The 24496-nt window shown below is 36.6% G+C and overlaps 1 non-coding gene across 1 annotated transcript; it reads left to right on the plus strand.

Annotated features, from left to right (window-relative positions):
- The first annotated feature begins 24041 nt into the window (after positions 1 to 24041).
- Positions 24042 to 24123, plus strand: TRNAS-GCU (transfer RNA serine (anticodon GCU)). The gene has a single exon. It is a non-coding gene; the product is annotated as a tRNA-Ser (tRNA).
- The last annotated feature ends 373 nt before the right edge of the window (positions 24124 to 24496 follow it).

The raw sequence follows: 24496 nt of genomic DNA on the forward strand, positions 1-24496 counted from the left end.
AATCTGGGGATATTTTTACTAAACACCATCAGTTTCTCAAATTAGAAGGACAGAAAGACTCGATGCTTATGACACAACGATGGTGTGTCGACCTATGCACAAGACATATCTTCACTTTTAGCAAGAATCCAAGGACGCTTGTCAAAAGCATTAGATACTTTTATTTTCAATAGTACAGGCACATGAACCCTTTGGGGCACCCAACGTTTCAAGAGAATTGGAGAGAGTTCCATGCTATATTATTTGCATGCAACATTGTGGAGTTGGTTGGCTGGGGATAAGGTTCGGATTTCCTATTATATGGTTTCCTTTTGATCAGTATGGACCGGCTTATATTGTGGATGAAGATTGGTGGAAGGACATTATTCATACAAATGGGTATCTACTACTTGGGACTGATAAGTAGAAACAATATGATCTAACCCAACTCCATATTATTCATAGTGGGTCTAACCCTGATTTACATAAGAAGAGGTTGGCATGAGGACATGCAACCAAGCCAATTGGGGGGAGTAGTTGGTCGATGGAATTATCAATTTTTACCTACTTTCAACCTGCACTTTTTTTCTATTTTATAGCACTTATGAGGCCGATTTGTATCCCAATCAATGAAAATGTATATTGTATTGGCATGTCTTCTTGAATTGTTAATTAATGAAGCGGTAGTCATAGGGGAATGATGCTTAGATGATTTGCTGACAAAATTCATTGCAAATTGATATTGGGTGTTGTTCAACGAAAAAAAATTTAGCATGATGTTATTGACTGCAGACTGGCAACGCTAATTAAGGACTGAACCATTAAACTAATCAATGACTGAATAGTTGGCAGAACCAACTCTGATTGTTATCTTTTTATTATGTTTCTATTTGTGAAATTATTGTATATTTTTGGACAAACATGATCACCATGATATCTAGGTTGTTAAATTTTATTCATGTGATAATGAATGTATAAGTAAGGCACAACTGAGAAGAACAAGAGGCTTTCTTTTGCATGTAACAACATAACTCTATTTTGTAACTCTGTTTATGATTAATGCGAATTTATGATTAATGCGAATTTCATCTTACTATAATTTTGTGTGATCTCTAATCCTCAGCCACAACCCTAATCAGAGAGTTGGGCCCGCTCCCTCAATCATGTGTTGTTGGATACAATTGCATGGATAGGTATGCTTCCTAGTTATATTGTTAATGTTTTATAATTGTTATTTATTTATTTACTTCTTTGTAATTTTGTTGTGATTTCTAACTTTTGTTACTTCAAATTGTTGTTATTGTTATTTACTTTGTTGATACTCGATTTGTAGCATTTGTTGGGCCTTGTATTTTGTAATTTCTCAATACTAGGTAGGGAACCTATTGCCTACATAGACCTCGCACAATAACCTTGAAATAACCAATGGACACCGGATTGAAAAATAAATGTACAAGGGATTAAATTTATAAACCCATTTTAAAACCCCAACACTCTTGTCACCCAACACCATGTGGAACTTCGAGTCCCATTCATCTTGAGTCTCAAAAACCTCCTGTGACCCTGTCATATGTTTCTTCACATCACTTTCCATGTACCATCCATCCTCATTGATATTACCCTACGATAAATGAGAGATCATGGAAAAGTCCTCCTCTTCCAATCTCCTAGTGAGGTCATCTATCTCAGTAGAAGTGACAACATTGGTGACCTTCTTTCCTTTCTTGTTCTCATCATCTCCATTCTTCTTCATTGGACATCTTGACGAAAAATGACCCATCTCGCCATAGTTGAAACAATTGACCTTATTCAAGTCCTTCTACTTACCCTTCATTCGCATTGCGAGTGCCACGTCATCATCGAAAGTCTTATTCTTTGGATGAATATCCTTGTCTCGCAATTATTCCTAAATGAAGTCATCCCATATCCTATTCCAGTCTAGAAACTTCTCTCTAGCAACAATCCCTTTGATCAAGGGCTTCCATTCCTAGGTGAACCCTTTCAAAGTAATGCTCACCATATCTCCATCTGAAATAGTCACACCAACAGCAGCAATCTCATCTTTTACCTGAGACAATCTCGTTAAATACGAAGTCACACCTTCACTCGTTATATCTTAGTGGAATTAAAATTATCCTCCAATACCAATACCCAGTTCTCATTCTTATTCTGGAAATTTTCTGAAGAGCCATCCACATTTCATGTTCGGTGTTCTTCCTGAACAAATGAGGTATTAGGTCATCCTTCACACCATTTAGGATGATGAATCTCGCCCTCATATCCAAATCCTCATGCACTTCAAGCTCCTTTGGGTCATTTGGCTTCTTGATGGCTTTCTCAGAGAACTCCCAGATCCTATTGACCTGCAAGACCAACTTGTTCCCTTCCTTCCATGGAATATAGTTGGACAACCCCTCCAACTTTTCCTCATACTGGATACCAACCTGCAACTTTGACATTGTCACCTACAATGTGACCAACTCCCTCTTAAGTTGTACTTTGTTGTGCACAACTCTGATTCAATGACTTCCAAAATAGCTCAGACACACTCTGATACCATGTTGAATTTCCACGATCTTAGGTCTAGGTTAGAATCTTAAAATATCTGATGCTACCAAACCAACAATATCAACAAGAACTACTTTGCACAGTAGAAAATATAAAGCAGTAAATCACATATGCATAACTATACGCAATTTTTAACAAAATATTGTACAATAATGTACAACCCAATCTTTGTTATATTAAACCAAATCTGACTAATACAACAGTCTATGGTATACAAGAGATAATGGAAAACATGATGCACAAACTCGATGTCGTATCTTGTCCTGTCGGACCTTCGCTTCTGTACTGCTCACTAGCTACCCCTTAGTCCTTCAAAGGACAACACATAGAAAATCCAGGAGAGCTGCCACCTAACACTGCTGCAAGTAACTTTTGTAGAATGTACATGGGTTGATCCAATATTCTCTCTAGGTAGGCCTAACTCTCGAGCTCCAATCTACCAGGATAGCAGTCACCTTTTTCCAATCAAGGTGTTGCACTTCAGCATCAATCTTCACCCAATATTTAGCTTCTCTTTGTCGCTTCAAGATATCTCGTCTAGGTCTGCTTTCGGCTATCAACACGCTGCCCTTCACCAGACCAATGATGCCCAATACTTCACTATAGATTCTTCTCCTAGGGTGGACTATTCACCACCATGGAAGGTCCTCCAAATGGCACCCACAGGCTGCAACTAATTTTGACCCAAACTAGTCACTTCCTTGACCCAACAAACACAAGATGCACTCCAAAATGCATGCACTAGCTCATTGGTTTAGAGTACTTAGGTTGTTGCACTTCTGGACTGGTTAGGGCACCCAAACACAGTCCCTAATAATCCTCAAATATAGCCTAGAATTGCACGCTTTGTTGTGGCTTCCTTCTTCCAGCAAGCTCCAACTCCATGTTTCCTTTTTCCCTACACCAACACCTCCAATTATACCTTACGACCCTCTTGTATTGCTTAGAATAGGCTTGCGGTGGTCTCTATGGCTTACGGATTTCTAAAACAAGCCTTCTCCTTGTTGTGGCAACCTTTCTTAAGGGTATGCACCCTTCCTAATACCCCCAAAACAATTCACTCTCCCTCAGCCTCCAAGAACAGGCCCGCGGCCTTTAAGACAGCCCTTCGGCCTCCACCATATGACCCAAAAACAATCTCCCAGTCACGTTGTTGTTTATTCTTTCCTGTTGCGGATAGGGAAAAAAATCTGAGCTCTTTTCTTGTGTGTTTGTTGCACAATGGATGAAAATAAGTCCTCCACTCTACCTTTATATATACACATAAAGAGGGCTCCACGAATTTGATGAAGAGTCACGTCTCTTGGACAAATTCCTCAATCCTACATGACTTGTCTTATCCAAATATTAATGAAAACTTAAAAAATCCATAACTTCATTTTTAGAGCTCTAATTTGAGTGATATTTGGAGCATTGGAATCAACATGCCAAGTTCTATCACCTGAAATTTTCTCATGCTCAAATTAATCATGGTTTTGTCCCAAATTGCAATGGGTGAAAAACCCCAACCTTGGGTTCCAAGCCCACAAGTGACCCTTGTGGTTCTTTTCCCTTTAATCCCCAAACCCTAGGGCTTGGAGTACCTCCCAAGCTACTCAAAAATCAACATTGTTACCAATTGGTTTCCCCTAGATAAATATATTTATTTGTATATGTGATTGATGCATGTTTGCGAATGTTTTTTTTTCCCAAGGAAAAATTGCAGCTTTATTCATAAATGAACTTACATATTGTAGATGCTTGAAAAGAATATGCATAAGATAATCGATCCTGGAAACCAAGACAAAAAAAGAACCCATCAAAGAGTTAATAAAAATCTATTCCCTTCTAGCTTTCTTTTGCTTTTATGCAACATTTTTGTTGGGAGTGGAAGATATAATAGACCTTTGAGTTTCTGTTATATTCACGAGTAATTCTTTATCATAATTTGAACCTTTTGATGCATGGATTCATTTGGTATCACTAACTTCTTTTTAAGATGGGGTTTTCTCTATCTTCTTCTTTGGAATGGAAGTCATAGGGAATTGTTTTTTTCATCATTTTCCTACATAGATTCCTTGGGCTTCTGGGCATTGTTGTTTGTAGTCTTTTCTATTATTTCTACCTCCTCTGCTTTAGCTTCCTGTGATTTAGAAAATTGCCATCCTTTCGGTTTTGAAGCTGGTCGCTTTTTATTTTTTCGATATGATTTTTCTTGTGGACATGTGTTTTGAAGATGATCAGTTTGTAAGCACATACGGTAGTGGAAGGTCATATTCTCATAATCAAGTGGTTGAGTCCACTTCAGATTGTTATGGAGAAGAATAATTATGTCGGGTAATCCTTTACTAAGATCTATCTCGACACATATTCTGGCAAAAGTGAAGATGCCTTTTGAGACTCGATCTGCATCCACTTTTAAGAACTTCCCCAAGGAATTCCCTATTCCTTGTAATACTACGTGATGTCGAAAATGAAGGGTTAGGATATGAAGTCGGACCTAGATTGGCATTTTGGAAGCCACCAAAGTATTTGTGTCATAATTTGGGATCCAAGGAGTCAAGAAGAGACCCGCATTGCCCCAGAACCATGGCCCCTCTTTTAGAATGTATTCCAAATTTGTGGTCGAGTCAAACTTGACTATGAAGAACCCTTTGGAGCATAGATGAAATTCACCGTTTTCTGTCTAGGTAAAGTACATCCATTAATGTAAATTCTATAATTTGGGCCAAAATCCATTGAATCTGAAAATTATTTCTTTTGTATAAAATTCAGAGTATAGCTCATTAACTTTTGGCATGTTGATTATCAAAGCCAAGACCTAGTTCATTTTCTCCATAATGTAGGGACCCGGTATATTGCGGAATTGTTATTCCTTGGTTTGTGGTTCTGTCTTCTTGTTAACTACATCCTTCAAAGAAGCTGGGCCTTTGGAGTTGGTTCCCGAATAACGTCTAGGTAGACGTGAGTTCAGGATGATGGTTGAATCAGTCCTTATGCCATAGTCCTATAACTTGACTCCCTCTTTCAGTGATTTCCCTACATAGATCAAACTTTGAAATCATTTTGGAATACCTATCAATTGATGAATCTTCTACTGCAAAACTTGTACTTGTTCGGAGATCCCTATCCTCAAGCATATTAACTACATGGTTAGGGTTTTAATAAATATTTGGGTCAGTTCTCCTTCGTTCAGTTCTGAATGTTGACAACCCAGATCCACCCTTTTCTAGATTGGATCTCCAGCATACAACTCTGTAATTTATTCTTCATCTTCCATTCCATTATGCCTCCTTTTTAAAGCATGCTTTGTTATTCCTTCCACCAGATTGGCGAGTCAGAAAGAGGCAGGGTTAAGTTGACATAGTAATACTTCGAAGATATTGTGCGATTTATTTGCACCAACAACAAATACCTTAGATAAGACTGTGTTTATAGCAACCAGATTTGCTCCATTCGATTGCCCAGAGCGCATATCACCATAATGGGGGACGTTGAACAGATCTAAAACTAGATGGAGTTTCACACAGCTGGTCAATTTTTAAGATGAAACCCTTACTAACCACCTCTCAATGCTTCGACTCTCTCTCCAGCTTATGCTTCCAACCCTAGATCTTCTAGAACTAGACATTGATTGGTTAGCTCCGGATTTGGAATGCTTCTGACTCCGTGGGTTGTCAAAAAGAAAGTGTAATTGGTTCCTGTGGAGATTATCCCCATTGAGAACCACCTTCACCTTCTTTACCTTCATATCCGGATAGGGGTAGGCTGGATCGGTAGTTTTAGAGACAACTCTGCAGAATTATGGTAAGTATGAGTTCCTTTGATGCCATGATTTTGCGTTCTGATATGTATCAGTGAGGTCATAGGAGGAAACCTCCACCCAGTAAATAGAAATACGTCGATTCTCTAGAGGTTCCCTATCCATCCCGGTGATTTGCGCTCGCAATTGAAGCGAGAGATATATTAAATTGGAAAGTTTGTCTACCCTTCCACAGGTCGATTGGCACATCTGTAGTTGGAGATATGCAAATTCTTCGGTGATCTGCCCAGATCTTCCCTCACTTGGATCTGTGTTGCAGAGGGTGCCAAAACCGTAAGTGGTTACGACGTCAACATTGCTCGCTTCTCTACGTTCATAATAACTCGCCATCTCCGCCTCTCGCCCTCTGCAACCCCGACAATCATATCATTCTCTTTCCATAGATTTGACTTGGCTAATTCCAGGGTGGTAATTACTAGTTCACATGTTTGTGAATGTTATTCTAAATTGTGAATTAATTTCTACATAGTAGTAGAGTAGAATTGTGTCTCTTCATTTATATTAAATTTCTTTAGCAGTTGCAATTCTATCACCATATCTCTACATGGTATAAGAGAAGGATTCACATTAGAGCAAGAATTTCGAAGTTGTTCCTTAGGAGGTTTGAATTTGCAGCTTCAATGTAGTCGGATTTCTTCAGAGTTGGGGAATTGACCTACAACAGACTGAGATTAGAGTATGTCTTGGAAGGTAGCTCGAATTTCATTGCATGGAAGGATCACAAGGAGGAAATTCTTGATGACAATGGATTGTTGGAATATGTCAAGACAAACATTCCAAAACTAGGATTGGTTGATGCCCATAACCTATCCCAATAGAAGAAAGAAGTAGCCAAAGTGAGGATAATAATATTAGAGGGAGTTTGAGACCACATTATCTCAAATCGCCATGGGAAAGAAAATCCATTCGCAATGTGGAAGCCATTTACTGAGCTATTCAAGAATAGCAGTGACCATAGAAAACTAGCCCTCAAAGATAAACTTCGAAACATTAAGATGCAGAAGAATGATACCATTTCGTAGTATCTCATGATATTTACACAAGTCCGAGATGAGCTTGGAGGGGTTGGTGTGAATGTTGCAGAAGATGACCCGGTGAGCCTAGCTCTTCTAGGCCTTCCCAAAAGAGGGCATAGCTACCAAGACTCGTTGAACGGGAGGAAGAAATTACTGAATTGGGAATGCTTATGGTTCAATTTGGTACAAGAAGAGATAAGGCAAAATAACAAAGATTGAAGTTAATCCAAGGGAGAGGATGAATAAAATTGTGCATTGGTTAGAAAGGGAAATAAGGGAAATGGGAGGAAATATCAAACCAAACCAGAATTCGGCCAAGGGGGCAAGAAGAAAGACTTGTTCGAAATAAAATGCTTCAGTCCTCATGAATTTAGGCACTATGCTACAAAGTGTCCACAAAAAAAGTATATCAAGAAAAACTCAGGAGGAGAAGTAGGTGAAGCATTGGTTTCATAGTTCGAGCTAGACTTCACCCTTATCGCATGCATGGCCAGCAATGTGATTTGGAATGTGTGGTACTTGGAATCTGGTGCCTTGTTGCACATGACAGGGTGTAGAGAATTTTATAGTGACCTGGAGGATAAATATCTCGAGATGCATATTAAGCTTGGGGACGACAAAAGGTACAATGCTACCAGGATTGATACAATAACCTTTAAGAGAGAGTCAAGATCCCCTCTTCACCTCAAATATGTCATGCTTGTCCTAGGCCTAAAGAAGAACCTCATCTCTGTAGAAGTTTTGGAATACTGCAACTATGATGTAATCTTCAGTAAAGGTAAAGCCTTTTTGAGGCACATAGGTACTGGAAAAGTGAACCAGATCAGTGTTCATGTCAAGAACCTTTATAAAATTGATGCAAAGGATTGTTCTTCATTAAGAAGTAAGGGAGAGAAATTTCAGAGTCACGATGTCAATGAGCTATGGCACGGGATATTAGGCCATTTGCATCATGGCGCCTTAAAAATTATGCAACAAATAACCATTGGCCTCACAAAAGGATCACTTGAGTAGCAAGATGTCTACAAGGGTTGTACCTTGGCGAAGTATGTGAAATCCACATTCCATGATCGAGAAAGTAAAGCACATGAAGTCTTAGATAGATTCCACTCTAATGTTTGTGGACCCTTCTCAACGGGCTCCACTACTAGAAATAAGTACTATATTATTTTATTGATGATTTCTCAAGAAAGTGCTAGATATTCTTCATGTGGAAGAAGGATGAAACATTCTCGAATTTTGTAGAATTCAAGGCACTAGTTGAGAAAGAGAACAACAAGAAGGTGAAGGCCCTCAGGAGTGACAATGGAGGTGAGTATGTTTCAAATGAATTCAAGGATTTTTCTGTGAAAGAAGGTATTCGAAGAGATCTGACAACACCCTATAAACAACAAGAAGATGAAGGCTCTGAGGAGTGATAATGGAGGCGAGTATGTTTCAAATGACTTCAAGGATTTTTTTGTGAAAGAATGTATTCGAAGAGATCTGACAACACCCCATAACCCACAACCGAATGGGGTAGTTGAGAGGAAGAACTGGAGCATTGTGGGAGCTGCGAGAGCTATGCTACATTACCAAGTCCTGCCACTACATTTATGGGCAGAGGCATGTAACACAACAGTCTACTTGCAGAACTAGAGTCCTCATCAGATTCTTGGTATGATTACACCGAAGGAGGCTTTCTCAGGGAAAAAGACGGATCTGTCTCATTTCAAATTATTTTGAGCCTTTGTTTACTATCATGTCTCCAAAGATCAGAGGAAGAAACTTGAGTCGATAACAGAGTTGAGAGTTTTTGTGGGTTACATCAAAACTCCACAAAACTATCAAGTGTACTTACTTTCCCTCATAATGACAGTTGTGCGAAGGGATGTAAAGTTTGATGAACAGAAAGCAATGAGATGCTCTCTTGAGAGGGAGTTGAAAATCCCATAACAAGAGGAGCTTTTAACTCTAAAGGAGGAGCCTCAAGAAGTTGTGGAGCAACCACAAATGGAGGAACAAAGAGGAGGCAGAGTGGAGACATCCACTCAAGCAGAACCATCCAGAGAAGGTGGAAAAAGAACCAGGGAAGCTAATAGATTGGTGTAGGATGCGAGGGAGAATGTAGGACTTCCTTCAAATTTGCGCAGGAAAAGGAGGTCACCTGAGAGGTACACTGGTTACATGGCTCTAATGACTGAGCTTGTAGAGACTGAGCCATCCTCTTTTGAGGAAGCAATTAAGAAACTAGTTTGGGTTGATGAAATGATGGAAGAATACGAATCCATCATGAAGAAAAATGTTTGGGAAGTGGTCCCAGGGCTGACAGATAAATCAGTTGTGGGTTTGAGATGTATCTTCAAGGTTAAGCATGCAAGAGATGGAAGCATAGAGAATTATAAGTCTAGATTTGTGGCCAAAGGATTCTCTCAAGTTGATGGAATTGACTATGAGGAAACCTTTTCTCTTGTAGCATGGTCGTCATACATTAGATCAATTCTTGCACTGGCTTTGTAGATGGGCTGGAAGATCCACTAGATGGATGTAAAACCAACATTTCTCAATGGTGCTACTGAGGAGGAAGTGTACATTGACAAACCAAAATATTTTGAGGAATTTGATTGAAAGTATCATGTGTGCAGACTTAGACAAGCATTGTACGGTCCTAAACAGACACCTCGAGCTTGGTACACTCATATTGACAGTTATCTCATTGGATTAGGATTCACCAAAAGCGAAATGGATGTGAACCTCTATTGTATTTTGGTAGAAGGTAAATTTATTTTCATTGTTTTATATGTTGATGATTTAATATTGATAGGTGATGAGTAGTTGATTAGCTCTTGCAAGGGAATTTGAGATGAAAGACATGGGTCTCATGCACTAATTCCTCGGGTTGGAAGTATGGCAAGGTGATGGGGGTTGTTTGTGTCTCAAGGAAAGTATGCCACCAAGATACTACAAAGATTTCACATGGAGATTTGTAAGCCCATGGAGACACCTCTAGTGACCAACTGGAGGAAGGAGAATGCCACTTCAGGTGAAGAGGTTGATGCTACCATTTACCAACAGCTAGTGGGTTCACTGATGTATCTTGTGAACACATGACTAGATATGTGTTATGCAATTGACCAAATGATCCAAGCCATGGTTTGGCCAACCAAATTGTATTGGAAGGTAGCTAAGCATGTCTTACAATACCTCATAGGAACTACCCAGCATGGATTATGGTGCAGATGGAAAGAGGGAGTTAAGATGTGTGGCTTCATGGATGCATATTGGGTAGGGAGTCCATCCGACCAAAAGAGTACATCCGGTGGAATTTTAAGTCTTGTGTCCATAACAATTTTTGGGTACAACAGGAAGCAGAGGCTTGTGGCACTCAACTTGGAAGAAGCTAAATACATGTCTGCAAGTCAAGAAACATGTGAGGCAATCTAGATGATAAAGATACTTGTGGGACTTCTTGGTCAGGAGATGGATCCAACTGCAATCTATTGTGATAATAAGAGTTACATTAAGCTCTCCGAGAATCTGATATTTCATGATTGATCCAAACATATAGATATTTAGTATCATCATTTATGGGACTATGTGCAGAGGAGGATAATGTTGCTATGATACATTTCAACATAGAAATAAGATGTTGACATCTTGACAAAGGCCTTGTCAAGAGGGAAGTTCAAATTCCACAGGTGCAAGATAGGGGTGATTGAAAATCCCTTTCTTGCTAAGAGGGAGTGTTGAGAAGTGTAGTAATAAAGTCTCGATTTGACTTTTCCTTGGTCAAATTGAGAAAATTTGAATTTCCACATCAACAGATAACTTGGAGGTAGTTAATTGAGGTGGCATGGCTCTTCTCACCCAGTTAGCTCAGTAAATTCGAGTTAAGGGCTTGGAGTTCAGTTTGCATGTGTTGATTGCTAATTTGTAGCAATCCAGTTCAATTATTTCCATTTGTATTTAGTTAAACTAGTTATAACTGTTGATAGAACTAGTTGGATGTTAGTTGTGCAGTGGGACAACAGTCTAACTCATTGATTATCTAGTTAACTGATAATAAACCAAAATAGCTAGTGCATGCAAAGAATTCGAGTTTCCCAACCATGGTGGAGATTCCAAGGCAGCGTAACATCAGTTGTATACTAGCCTTGAGTGTACAAGTGTTGCATGTAGTCAGAGATCCAACCTTGGGAATTGCATAATCAATTGGAGGAAAATTCCTAAAAAATAGGGGCTCAAGCAAAGGAAAAAATTGACTAAGTTTGGGTAAGAGATTCTCATTGAGCAAAGAGAAAGGTTATTCACTTGCAGGTTGAGCTCAGAGTGAGCAAGCAATTGTAATACATTCTCTATTCATCTAATTAATGCAAGCATGCTTAAGAGGTTTTTACCAGTTGGTTTCCCCTAGATAAATTTATGTACTTGTGTATATGATTGATGCATGGTTGCGAATGTTGTTCTAAATTGTGAATTAATTTTCGTAGAGTAATAGAGTAGAATTGTGTCTCTTGATTTAGATTAAATTTATTGAGCAGTGGCAATTCTATCACCATATTTCTACAATTAATAAAATCATGATTGATCATTGGGTTATGTGTTGTCTTGCTAATGACTAGGTTTACTTTGATTACCCATTACACATAATGTATGGTTCCTTTCAGTAGTGAATTTATGTTAGCATGGTAATTGAGTAGAATGAATTAATGACTATTAAATTGACATTGAAGATATTTAGAGTATTGGTTTAAGGCTTGGAAGACCAAGTGTTCGTGAGATTTGGGCATTGTTGGAATCTTGCCATGATGAGATGGTTTAATTTCAAACTAACATTGATATTAAGTTTAGTGTTTTAAGGGTGATGTTGATATTAAAATTGTTTTTAAAATTATATTATTTTCCTTATTTTCAATTGAGTAGTCAAAATAACATTGTAGATGAAAGACCATAAAAAATTTTAATTACTTTTTTTTTTAATAAAATAGATTGTAACATAAATTCGTTTTTCCATGACAAGATTTGGTAGTACTAAGGAACACAATTATATGATGAATGAGGGCCACCAACTTCTATCCAAATTAATAGTTATTTATTTCTTAAATAATTATTCTAAAATATATATATCAACTTATGAAATATATATAATCTATGTATATTATAAATCATTAAATGTTTATATCCATCCAATTTATATATATTTTCACATATTTTTAAATATATACACAAATATAAATACATCATAGAAATGGTTTATATTGGAATTGGGTTTGAAGAGTTTTATTTTTTAATGAATAAAAAATTGTTTAGATGATCTTGATTTGATATGCCTAAAATAATATTCATCTAAATTACAATCCAACGAATTAGATTAAGAGTTTAAAAAATAAAAAATCACAATTTTCAATTTCAAAATAAAAAATAACAAATTAAATCAAATTATTATTCCTGACACCTGTTAAGCGACTGCTTGAATTCTCTTCCGCTGGTAATCCTTCTTTGTTCTCTTATTTTGTACAGTGGTTAAAGGACTTGAGAGGGTTTGTGTCCAAAGGGCATCTCAAATTTTAATTTTAGCTATGAAATTCAATGTGCCAACCCATGATTAAATCCATGTGTCACAACAACTGTATTTAAGGAATGAAGCTGCAAATCACCTCATATCCTATTTCATTGGAGGCTAGTTAAATATTCAAATTATTTTTCTTCGTAATATTAATAAGGTTGAATTTTAGTAGTTGACCTCCCAACTAAAATTCCAACTTCCCGTTGGCACCTTGTGCATGTGAAAACAACTATTTAGAATATAAAAGTATTTAGACTATAAAATATTAATTTTAGAAAAATGAAATAACATTATAATAATTAATATTTTTTTTAATCCATAAAGGAAAAAACACGGTGATATTTACTTCGTAAGGCATTCTTTTTGAGAAGAAATTCCCTCTCACTCACTTGTCATCAATGTAGACCATTAGATTATGTGTTAGACGATTGAAAAATGTTTAGTTTTTTATCAAGATTTGGTATTTAGGCTTGGCTTTGGTAGTTACGCATTAGTGATAGAGTGTACTAATTTTTTTAAATTTTCACATAATGTTTTTTGGGGTTGTGACCACCTTCAATTCCAAGGCACACATAAAAATTTGGGCCAGATCATACAGTAAGGATCAGGGATGCCCATAGATGCCAAGTCTCTATTCCATGCTGTGAAGAAATAGAAAGAGCGGTGGTGTGGCCTCCTTTTCTGAAATTCTGACCTCCCCTTGAAAATCAGAATTTGGATAGTAATGCCCTATCGCAAGAGCTTGAAATGGTGTTTTCGATATCCTCCAATGCAGAGCACATTCTGTACTGAGCCGCTCCTTGAGCACAACGCCTTATTCAACTTGTGCCTGACTCCAAATTCATAGGGGCGGGCATTAAATCTGCCAGAGAGAAGCTGCAGGTGTGGTTGAGTGTGGTTGAGTGATGCTCGTTGTGAAGCTCCAGTAAAATTGGGAAAATGCAGACATTCGCGACAGAGAATGCAACAAAGCCTCCATGGCCAAAGAGCTCAAGGACTTCATTGCCGACAAAAATCTCTCACTCAGCATCAACCATTCGGCCATGAGAATGATGGAGCTAAATATGGCGATTGTTACTTCTTCTTTCTTAGAGGCTGCCATTATTTAATAATACCCTGAAAATTATTCATTCCATGCTAAAATGGAAAAATGAATGAAGCTTTGTTTTCTAAGTTTTGTTCTCTTAGTAATATTTGATAGCTAGATAATGAGTGGAATAAGTTTGCATTTATTTCATAATGTTTAATATCCACTAAAAAAATGAGGTTGTACATGTATATGAGAAGGATTTTATCCCTTTCCTATTATTCAGAAACTTGTATAAAATGAATGTAATTTTGTAGCTGAGTTTATATTTCTTTCATAATAACTAACGGTTTGAAGAAAATGACTTGACTATATATTCTAAGTTTCCATTTCTTTTATAATATTTGTGTTCTGAGTTTGGATTTCATTGGTAGCATTTCCTACTTTGGAAAATGAGAGTAATTTGGATTTTCTATTTCTGTTTCTTTCCTAAGATTTAATTCTTTGTTAAATGGTATTTTTTTTGGAGTATATATATGTATATATATATAAAACTCTGTTTTTATTTTTCAGCATTTCATATAAAAGAGAACTTCAACATGTGTTTTATTTATTGTTTTCTTTGAACAAATTGGATTAAAAGAAATCGTCTCTTTGCCAAAAATGATTACAGAAGATGCTCTGTATCCATAGCTTGAAAGCGTCTTCTTGGATACAAGTTCAAATGCAATTACTAGTTATTAGTCTTGACTAGTGAGTAAGAAATTTATGAATTAAAAAAACCGTGACATATTTTTCCTTCATCCTTTAGTTATTGGTTAAATTGAATTTATATTTATTTATATATTTTAAAATTAAAATAGTAATTATATATATATAGATTTTTAATAAATGTGACTCAACACTATTATAAACTTTTTTGTATATTTATCTAATGACAGTTAATCATACAATCTTGCAACCCATTAAAAAAAATAAACTAATAAATTTAAAGATAAAGATAATGATAAATTTAAGCGTTAAAGATAAAAATAATGAAAATAATGATAATAAATTTAAACGTTATTCCCTTAGTGAGTAGACAGGGACTTGGTGGTTTTCTTACACACAATTGCTGGATTGCTTTCTATTGGATGTTGTGTGTACATATTTTTGGACCTGCTAACGTTTTTACACATATGTTCTGTGTTTATGTGAGGCTTTATTAATGGATGAATCGACCCATTTAATTGATTTAGGTAGTGACCATTTTCGTACACGGTCACGCCTTTTGGTTGTTTTAAAAAATTAATTTACACATAGTTTAATGCATAGACACATTTTAGAAAATAATTTAACCACAATTTTATCATTGTATTGTTATATCATTATTATAACTTCATTGTAATATAACTTTTTTGATATTATAACTTCATTATTATATAATATAGATTTCTCGTACACAATTCCTATCATATAAAATTGTTATATCGATATAAAGTTATTAAGATTTAATGATTTTTTTTTTATAATGCTTGGCAGGTCCATCCATTTTCTATTATATAAATAAGGCAAATGTACACCACACAGATTTACCTGGTGGCCTTAACTCGCCCCGAAGGGAAACCGAGTCTGTTGGCCACCGGTCAGCATTATACGCCATCCAAAAACAAAATTGCTTCAGTCTTTCTAGCAAGGCTAAATAGGTCTCAGTCTCATGTCCAAATACTATATAACTTCTAGCATAAACAACAGGAAATTTAAATGTTATTTGCATAAACAAAAACTAAGCATAGAGGAACTAATCCTTCTTGACATTCTGCTCCTCGGAGTTTGAGGCAACAAGAGTGGGATCTTCAGCAGTTGCCTCTGGCATACCAAATAGCTCCACGATGTAGGGAATGTGTCGGTCGATACGATCCATTCTGATATCTTGTTTGTGCAACTGAAAGAGGATTTTCTCCATGTCTTTTTTGTAATTGAGCAGGCCCTTTAGTGTGACTGCCATCCCCATACAGATTTGTTCCATTTCTTTACCAAGCAAACTTTTCATCAAGAAATACAGGTACATGATGTGTTTGAATTGCATGATTCTACCTCTTGTGTTCCCTGGGTCAGGAACCATCATCCTCCAGATTTCAATCTCGTCGTCCAGTTCCCTCTCCTGTTTTATCTCTTCTTCCTAGTCATCAATTAGCTTTCAGATACCTTCGTCAGTTTCATCCCTATAAGCTGCAGCTGATTATGCTATGAGGTGCTTAGCAGGCTTGTGTCCCCTTCGGCCTTCCATTGGGTTGGGTCTCTTGGCTGCTCGAGGAGCGGGACCCCTGTTTCCATGACCACGCCTGCGTTTCGCTGGAGCCATGTCCTGTTCGTTGATGCCCTATAGACATTCAAACACCATTAGATCCCTGATTCCATTCACTTCAATCCATCTCGACTGGTCATACCTTGTTTCTCTATGCTGCCTGGCCTGTAGTGGGTTAAGGACTCCTTGAGGCCATAGGTGGCCTGGGTTATTGGGTTCCGAACTCAGGTCCCCAGTCTTACCATGGCTCAGCTGCTGGTCACCCTCCTGCATTAGGAGGCAAGATTTTAGGCTCATCTAGACCTAGGATTTATAATTCTTGGCATACCCACGTGTCCCTTCCTCAGCTAGCAACATCCTATCATGGGAATGCTTGCCTCTCTCCCAATTATACCCCAGGTTCCCTTTCTTCGCTCGTTCTGCCATGCAAGTGCACATGCCATGTCTTTTTCAGTGAATTATTAGCGTTGTTGGTGTCCCGTCCCCCTACCCGTAGCTCTTGGTTACCTCTCTCGACATCACTAAACCCCCCCGACATGACATGCCCACTTTCCCCAATACCCCCGGACTGGGCTAACAGGTATGGGCTTGTAGCTTGGCTCAACCCATAATATCCATGCCATTGCAAAAGTTTTGGCTCAAAAGAAAAATGACTAACAAGCAAAGTCGAGCCATGCTATCCCTTTCCTCCCCTGGTTTCTTCCTGACTAAACTATGCCCCATTAGGATGGCCCTTTGCCTCTCCCTTCCCCCCAGCAGAACCCCCACCAGTGCATGAAATTGCCGCAGGAATCCAACCAGAGCTTAGAAATTGACCAGGAGCGAGACCAGACTACATACCAGAAAGTCGTCACTAGCCCGCAAACATAGTTTCGCCTTCTATATTCCGCTCTGAGCTTCCTTCCTTCTCCTCTGCAGAAATCACTTACCCGACATGTCGAATAACTTCTTCGTCTCCGCCACCCTGCCTTATCTCTCCCTCTGCCACCCTGCCTACCCACATTCCATGTAATCATGAGTGAGGACACTACACCCCCTGCCTTAAGCATGCGGGGGCAGTTGTAATAAATGCTTTGGTATTGACCATGTCAAATCCAGTTCTATTGCCGGTGACACCACATCTCATCCCGATTGGGAGAAGATTTAATGATTATTTAACTAATATTTTTTTTTTTATATAAAATATTACTCGTTTATAAAGAGGGCTAAATTCTATAGGTAATGTGTCATATGAGTGAAGTGCGTTGAAGAAGTTGCTCTTTATATATATGTTACGTTTTCTATATATAGATTAAGGCGTGCACAAGTTAAAACTTTTTTCCTCTTTGTTTTTTGGGTAAGTATTTAATATTAATATTTATTTGTAAATAGTTAATATAATTATTATTTTTTAATTATAATATCTTCATTATTATATTAAATATTTTTAAAGAAATTTTTATTATAAAATAAGTATCAAATTGATGTAATTGCTATTAAGATTTAGTGATTATTTAGGTTATCATAAATATTTTTATAAACATTTTTATTGTAGGTTTTGATGTTTTGAATTATTATATAATTGTTATATTCCAATTATATAGTATGCGTTTTATTTTAGAGAGAGAAGAGGGAAAAGGGAGAGAAGGGGAAGTAGAAGGAGGGAGTGAGGGAGGGAGGGAGAGACATAGAATTTGGGAGGTTGAGATGGAGAGAGAGGTAGAGGAATATAGAGAAAAACCTAGAAAATTTTAGATAAATCGATGTATAGAAATAGGGAGGGAGATGGAGAGAGAGAGAGGAAAAAGGGGGAAGAAGAGAGTGAGCGAGAGTGAGGAGGTAGAGAATTCAAAGAGAGGTTGGAGAGAAATAAAAGAGAATATGAAAGAGAAAGGGGGTGTGGAGGGAGGGAGGGAGAGGCAATTAGAGAGAGAGGAAAGAGAGGGGGAGTGATAGAGGGAAAGGGAGAGAGAGAAGTAAGAGAGGGGGAGACAGAGAGAGGGAGACAGAGGGAGAGAGAGAAGGCAATAGAAATAGAGGGAGAAGGAAAGAGTGATGGAGGAAGAGAATGAGTGAGAGAAAGAGAGAGAGGGGAAAGAGGGAAAGATGGATAGAAGAGGGAGAGGGAGAGAGGGGTGATCCAAGAGAGAGAGAGAGGGATAGGGAGAGTGGGATGAAGGAAGAGAGATAATGAGTAAGAAATATGAAGGGAGAGGGAGAGGTAGAGAGAGGGGGGAGGAAGAGAGGAGAGAGTGGAGAGAGAGAGGGAGGGGGAGTGGGATGTTAATTTTTAGGGCTACTTTATTCTCTGTTGTAGATAATTTCATTTTTTAGCTTGTTCAATGTTGTCATATTACATTCTCCCCATAACATCATATCATCATTAGAAATAATGTAGAGAGAACAATAAAATCAATAATGCAGCAGAACATAAAGGAACAACAGAAGAAAAACATACACAATAGAGACACCAATTTGTTTTATTAGAGATGAGGGAAAAGCCCCACAAGGGGGAAATCCATAAATAAATACATCTTCTTCTATTAGATATTCGCCAATGTTTAGCTGAGATACAAAAGAAAATTTATTGTCACTAAGAATAACAACTACCTTCTATATGCTATGTTCTCTTTAGGGTTATGCATCTTTTGGGGAAAATGCACCTAGAAACCTATTGACAATATTTGAATTCTACAAGCCTTACTGGCTTATTGAATTTTCTAATGCATGCATTATGGTTCACCTGCTGGGAGCATACCAAGTAAGAAAGAATTTTCTCATAGTTTCTTTTAATTATGCTGGATTGAAACTTTAATGTCTCTATTACCCATAGAAACTTCGTTGTAAATCATTTCATGCCACTATTGTAGGTATATTGTCATCCAATGTTTGCTTGCATTGAAGCATGGTTTTCTCATACTTGGCCAGACAATAAATTCTTCAAGGAGGGAATTCCCATACGCATGCCCTTCTGTGGGTGGTGCAGAGTCAATCTCTTTAGATTGTGCTAGAGAACTACATTTGTGGTGTCAACCACTAGCATTGCCATCATATATCCATTATTCAATGATGTGTTGGGAATTTTGGGTGCTCTAAATTTCTGGCCATTAGTAGTCTACTTTCCAGTCGACATGTACATTGCATAGAATAGAGTCCCAAGATGGACAGGCAAGTGGACCATTTTCCAAATATTTAGCTTCATATCTCTTCTTATAACAATGATAATCGTTGTTGGATCCTTAAAAGTCCTTGTGAAAGACAAGGAGACATAGAGAGGCCTTTCTATATGGTATTTAAAAATTCACAGATGCTATAATGCTCTGTTCCTATTGCTTGCAAGGTATAAAAAGTTTGAAGTGAAAAAAACAAATAAGAATAAGAGGCAATCTTAGCTTCCATCTACGTGTTGGGAGTGAGCTACATCATCCAACACAAACAATTTTTAATAACTTCATAGTTATAATCATGGATACATTACTAGAGTTGAATTATTTATTTGCACATTAATAAAACAATATATCTGGCTCACTGTAAATTTCAATACAACCCCCATTTGACCAACTCTATTTTTAACTGTAGGAGAATCAACACTAGAACCTCTCTTACACAGGCCCAACAAGTTTGGAGGATTCTTCAAGATCTTGGTGACATTGCATTTTCATTTCCATATACTTCCATTGTCCTTGAAATTTAGGTATAGTTCAATCTTTTTTGTTCATTTCTATATTTGAATCCTTTGGACAACCAGAAACTACAAGGATAATTATGAGGCTTCCTCTAATTTACAACTATGCAGGATACTCTCAATTCAACACCCCTAGAGAACCTAACTATGAAAAATAAATTTTTTTGTCACTAAGCATAACAACTATCTTCTATATGCTATGTGCTTTTCTGGGTTATGCAACTTTTGGGGAAAATGCACCTGGAAACCTATTGACAGGATTTGGATTCTACGAGCCTTACTGGCTTATTGACTTTGCCAATGCATGCATTGTGGTTCACCTGGTGGGAGCATACCAAGTAAGAAATAATTTTTTCATCCCTTCTTTTAGTTCTACTGGATTGAAACTCTAATGTCTTTATTACCCATAGAAACTTCATTGTAATTCATTTCATGCCACTGTTGCAGGTATATTGTCAACCAATGTTTGCTTGCATTGAAGCATGGTTTTCTCATACTTGGCATGAAAATAAATTCTTCAAGGAGGGAATTGAAGCTCTTAATAGGTCATCGAGCTTATCATGGGCATGTTCTAGATTGAGCTTTCCTTGAGGTAGGTTGAGTTATGTGTTTTAGGGTTATTTGAGATCAATGACATGTAGAACATGTTTATACCTCTTTCAGGTATATGATTACATTCCTATATAAATTATAATCACTTGCACAATTTCATTGAATAGATATGACATTTTTAGGTACCCAATTCTATCTTAACTATTAGTTAATCCCAATTATTTATGGTTGAAGGGTTTAACACCATTTTGAGAATAGGAATCTATGCAGGCCATTTAATTGAATTCCTGCAGAGACATGCATAGATAATGTATCGCTCATTAAATTAATCTAATTGGATGTTGCCTTATCTATGAATGCTAGAAAAAATGCTTGAGAACTTCAAAAAATGCATGAAAAAAGTTTCAAAAGAGTTTGAGAACTTCAACTGTCAGAATGAGTTTCCAGAGGATATGCAATGAACAAGTTATAATAATATTTCAAGAATATCTCCTGATTTGCAAATTTCTCCAGGGGTCGATTTTGTTCAATGCCAAGAGAGGAAACAAATAGTCAGGCAAGATTCTTTCCAACAAGCTTTGCAGGTGGGGAGTGAGGGTGATCAGAATGAAATCTAGATGGGGCAACATCCCATTGCCTCATTACCTTTTGTCAGTTGTCAGCAACAAAATCCAAAGCTTGAGGAATAATGCCAAGTTGGTAAAAGTGGGGTGTTGTTACAACCCCCACCAGGTTTCAAGTCTCACCTAGGACATCCTTGTGTTTGTGTTTATTGTGCACCAGTACTTGCGACAATGCTTTGGCTCAGCTGCAAGTTCTTGGTGAAATTTTCTGTCTTAGATACTCCTTAGTTGCTCCAACTTAATGCACGGGTACTTGTGACAACACTTAGACTCAGGTGCACGTTCTGGGTGAAATTTGTTATCGTGGCTACTCCTTAGTTGCTACAGGTTAGGCCAAGGCTTGGTTTTAGTACTATAGTAGTGTTGAATAGGAGATTTTCTGTCACTGTGAGCTTAATGGTTAAGAATATGTCCTTCTTTGTAAAAGTTCACAGGTTCAAATCCAAAGCAGGGTAAAGATTATTTACTCCTCTATGGACTTTAGCAGTAAGTTAATTGAAGGATGATTTTGTATACAGATGATTTTGTAGACTAAATATGATAGAAATACATCCAAAATGATACATGATTCCAAAGAGAATGGGTACACAGGTACCCCTCACAACATAAGTAATGAAACATGCCATTTTGGCATCGAGGTCTCGAAATTTTGTTTCATAATATGGCTAAATGTAGTGGATAGTGTACCATTTCTCCCTTGTATTTTGTAATTACTATGCACTAGACAAGCAATTCATGGAACTCTTTATGATACAAATACCTCTTCTTAATACTTGGAATTTGTATTAAAAGTTATTATTCATTTTCTCTTGATCCACATCAATATAAATATATTTAATAAATTAAAATATTCACATTACTTTATCTTTCTGGCATGCTAAAACAACTTTCACCTTCTAAGGAAATATAGTCTACCATAGAGGCTCATGGCTCAAAACATCTGCTCTGAACAAGTACGGTATGCCAACTCCTTCATTTCTCCACTGTAAATTTCAATGCAATGCCCATTTGACCAACTCTAATTTTAACTGGTCCTCCCTAATTATCTACATCCAAACTTCCTTCCTAGATTCTAGGAAGAAAGAGTTCACATAGTGGATATTGTTTTGCCTCTGAAAATCCCGTAGCCATGATCTCATGTTTGCCTCTGTGGATTCCCTCACCTAGATATATATCAACCTGAGAGGAACAAACATGTATGGATTTATATATACATACGAATAGGAGGTTGATTGGTTCTCCATCTTCTCTAGTGATTTCTAGTATACTAAATTTTCCTTTTATGTATGCATGTATAGTAATGATCCACAAGAAGAGAAAGTTATGCTTCAATTTTTTTTGTCCAAGGAACAAGGCACTGGTTGAAAGCATATGGCTTAGTGAGAAAGGCTCTCAAATTGAAAGTGGGGGGTTGAAAAAATCTTCATCATTTTTCATTGACCCACTAGCAAGGGAAGCATCATGATCAATTTCAAAAGAACACTATGGTAGTAGATTCTCTGGAGAAAATATATTAATTCAATTTCACTTAAACTATCAATAAACACCCTTTCAACAAAGAAACTAGTTTTGTAAGTGCTAAGATATATACTATTTGATTTGATGTAATTATAGAACATATATATCCTAGTTTATATAACATTAATTTCTTTGTTGTTTATTCTATTCAGGGCTTCAACCATTGGTCCGGTTGGTCTCTTACTACTATGTATGGCCAGGCTTTGGAATTTCAATATCTAATCCGATTCACTAGAGTCCTAATTTCAATTATTGAAACTCATGCGCTCAAAATGGCAGAGAATGGAGAGATTAAAGCAATTTGGTTGGAATCAACACTAGCACCTCTCTCATTACCTTCACTTTCAACATATTCTAATATTGGCCTCATTGGAGTCCCCTAAAACATAACATATGATAAAAAAGAAATGCCAGTAAAAAAACAAAATTGCATAACATTTTTACTATTGCCTTAGGGAATTTCCTTTGCAACATGTGGTGCAATTGCTAGTTATTAAACTTTTAAGATAAAAAATAGATAAACTAAAGCATGTTTTACAACCTTTGGTAGTTGATCTCCCAACTAAAATTCCAACTTCCGATTGACACCTTGTGCATGTGAAAATAACTATTTAGAATATAAAATTATTTAGACTATAAAATAATAATTTGAAAAAAGTGAAATAACATTATAATAATTAATATTTTCTTTAATCTAGGAAGGAAAAAAAACATGGTGATATTTATTAAAATTTTAAGATAAAAGAAATAGATAAACTAAAGCATGTTTTATGGATAAGCTTTGTTGTGATGTAATTTTAAAGGTTTGATCAAATATATTTATAAATGATATTATTAATATTAATATATATAATAATAATATTAAATTAATTAATACCGTAATCTTTAATATTAAGATTGTATATTAAATTAATGTTTATAGTGTATATCAATTATATTTATTAATATTATTATATTAATTATATATTTTTTTCATAAATACTTTTTAATAAATTATAAAATATTTAATGCAATAATTTTTTTTATTGCCAATAACCTAAAACTAAAAAATCCTTTAAAATCTATATACATCATTGATGATTAAATATATATACATCCAATTTATATATGTTTCAGGTATATATCTATATTGTTAAATATATACGCATATCATTATGTATATTCTTCTTAAAAGCTTCATAGTGAGCCATGAAGTATCTATGGCAATTAAATCATGATAAAAAAAGGGGAAGTTTTAAGATTTTTTGGTTCGGTAGGTTTTGAACCGGATTAAAACCTTGTAAATAAGATCCTAGATTAAAATTTGTATTATAAATTGCTCCGGAAAATCGCATGATCGTCGCTCTTCCGTGTGGCATACACGTCGTACGGCAAGGAACCGAACTATAAGGCAACTATACAAAAAATTCGGTTCCAAATGTTTATAATTCTTTATTTAAATGCGCTATTTAGGTATGTTCGTCGCTTTGGCCGAGTGGTTAAGGCGTGTGCCTGCTAAGTACATGGGATTTCCCCGCGAGAGTTCGAATCTCTCAGGCGACGCTTCGTTTTATTCGTTCACTTTTTTCCCAACTCCATTGGGCGACTTATATGGGGTTACGCTCCGTGCATATCAAGCTTTTGCTTCAATTTTTCATCAAGGCCAGCATGGAAGAAAACTATAGGCACAACGGATTGCAATATAAGGCGAGAAACAACTTGAAACTAGACCAGGATTTAGCCACTGTGCGAGAGTATAAACACAACGGATATTCCATGACTGGTTTATGTACCCGGGAAATTAACATTCGTCATATAAAAATGGTAGCACTTGAGCATTACTAGCTATCAAGGAAGAGCAAGCCATTTTTTAAATGCCCTTATAAAAAATGGCCCAATGGGTATATTAAAAATACAATGGCCCAATGGGTATATT

This window comes from Pinus tabuliformis, chromosome 3_1 (genome assembly GCF_031772625.1).
Source record: "Pinus tabuliformis cultivar Carrire ecotype Pingquan chromosome 3_1, CPIR1, whole genome shotgun sequence".
Classification (NCBI taxonomy): Eukaryota; Viridiplantae; Streptophyta; class Pinopsida; order Pinales; family Pinaceae; genus Pinus; species Pinus tabuliformis.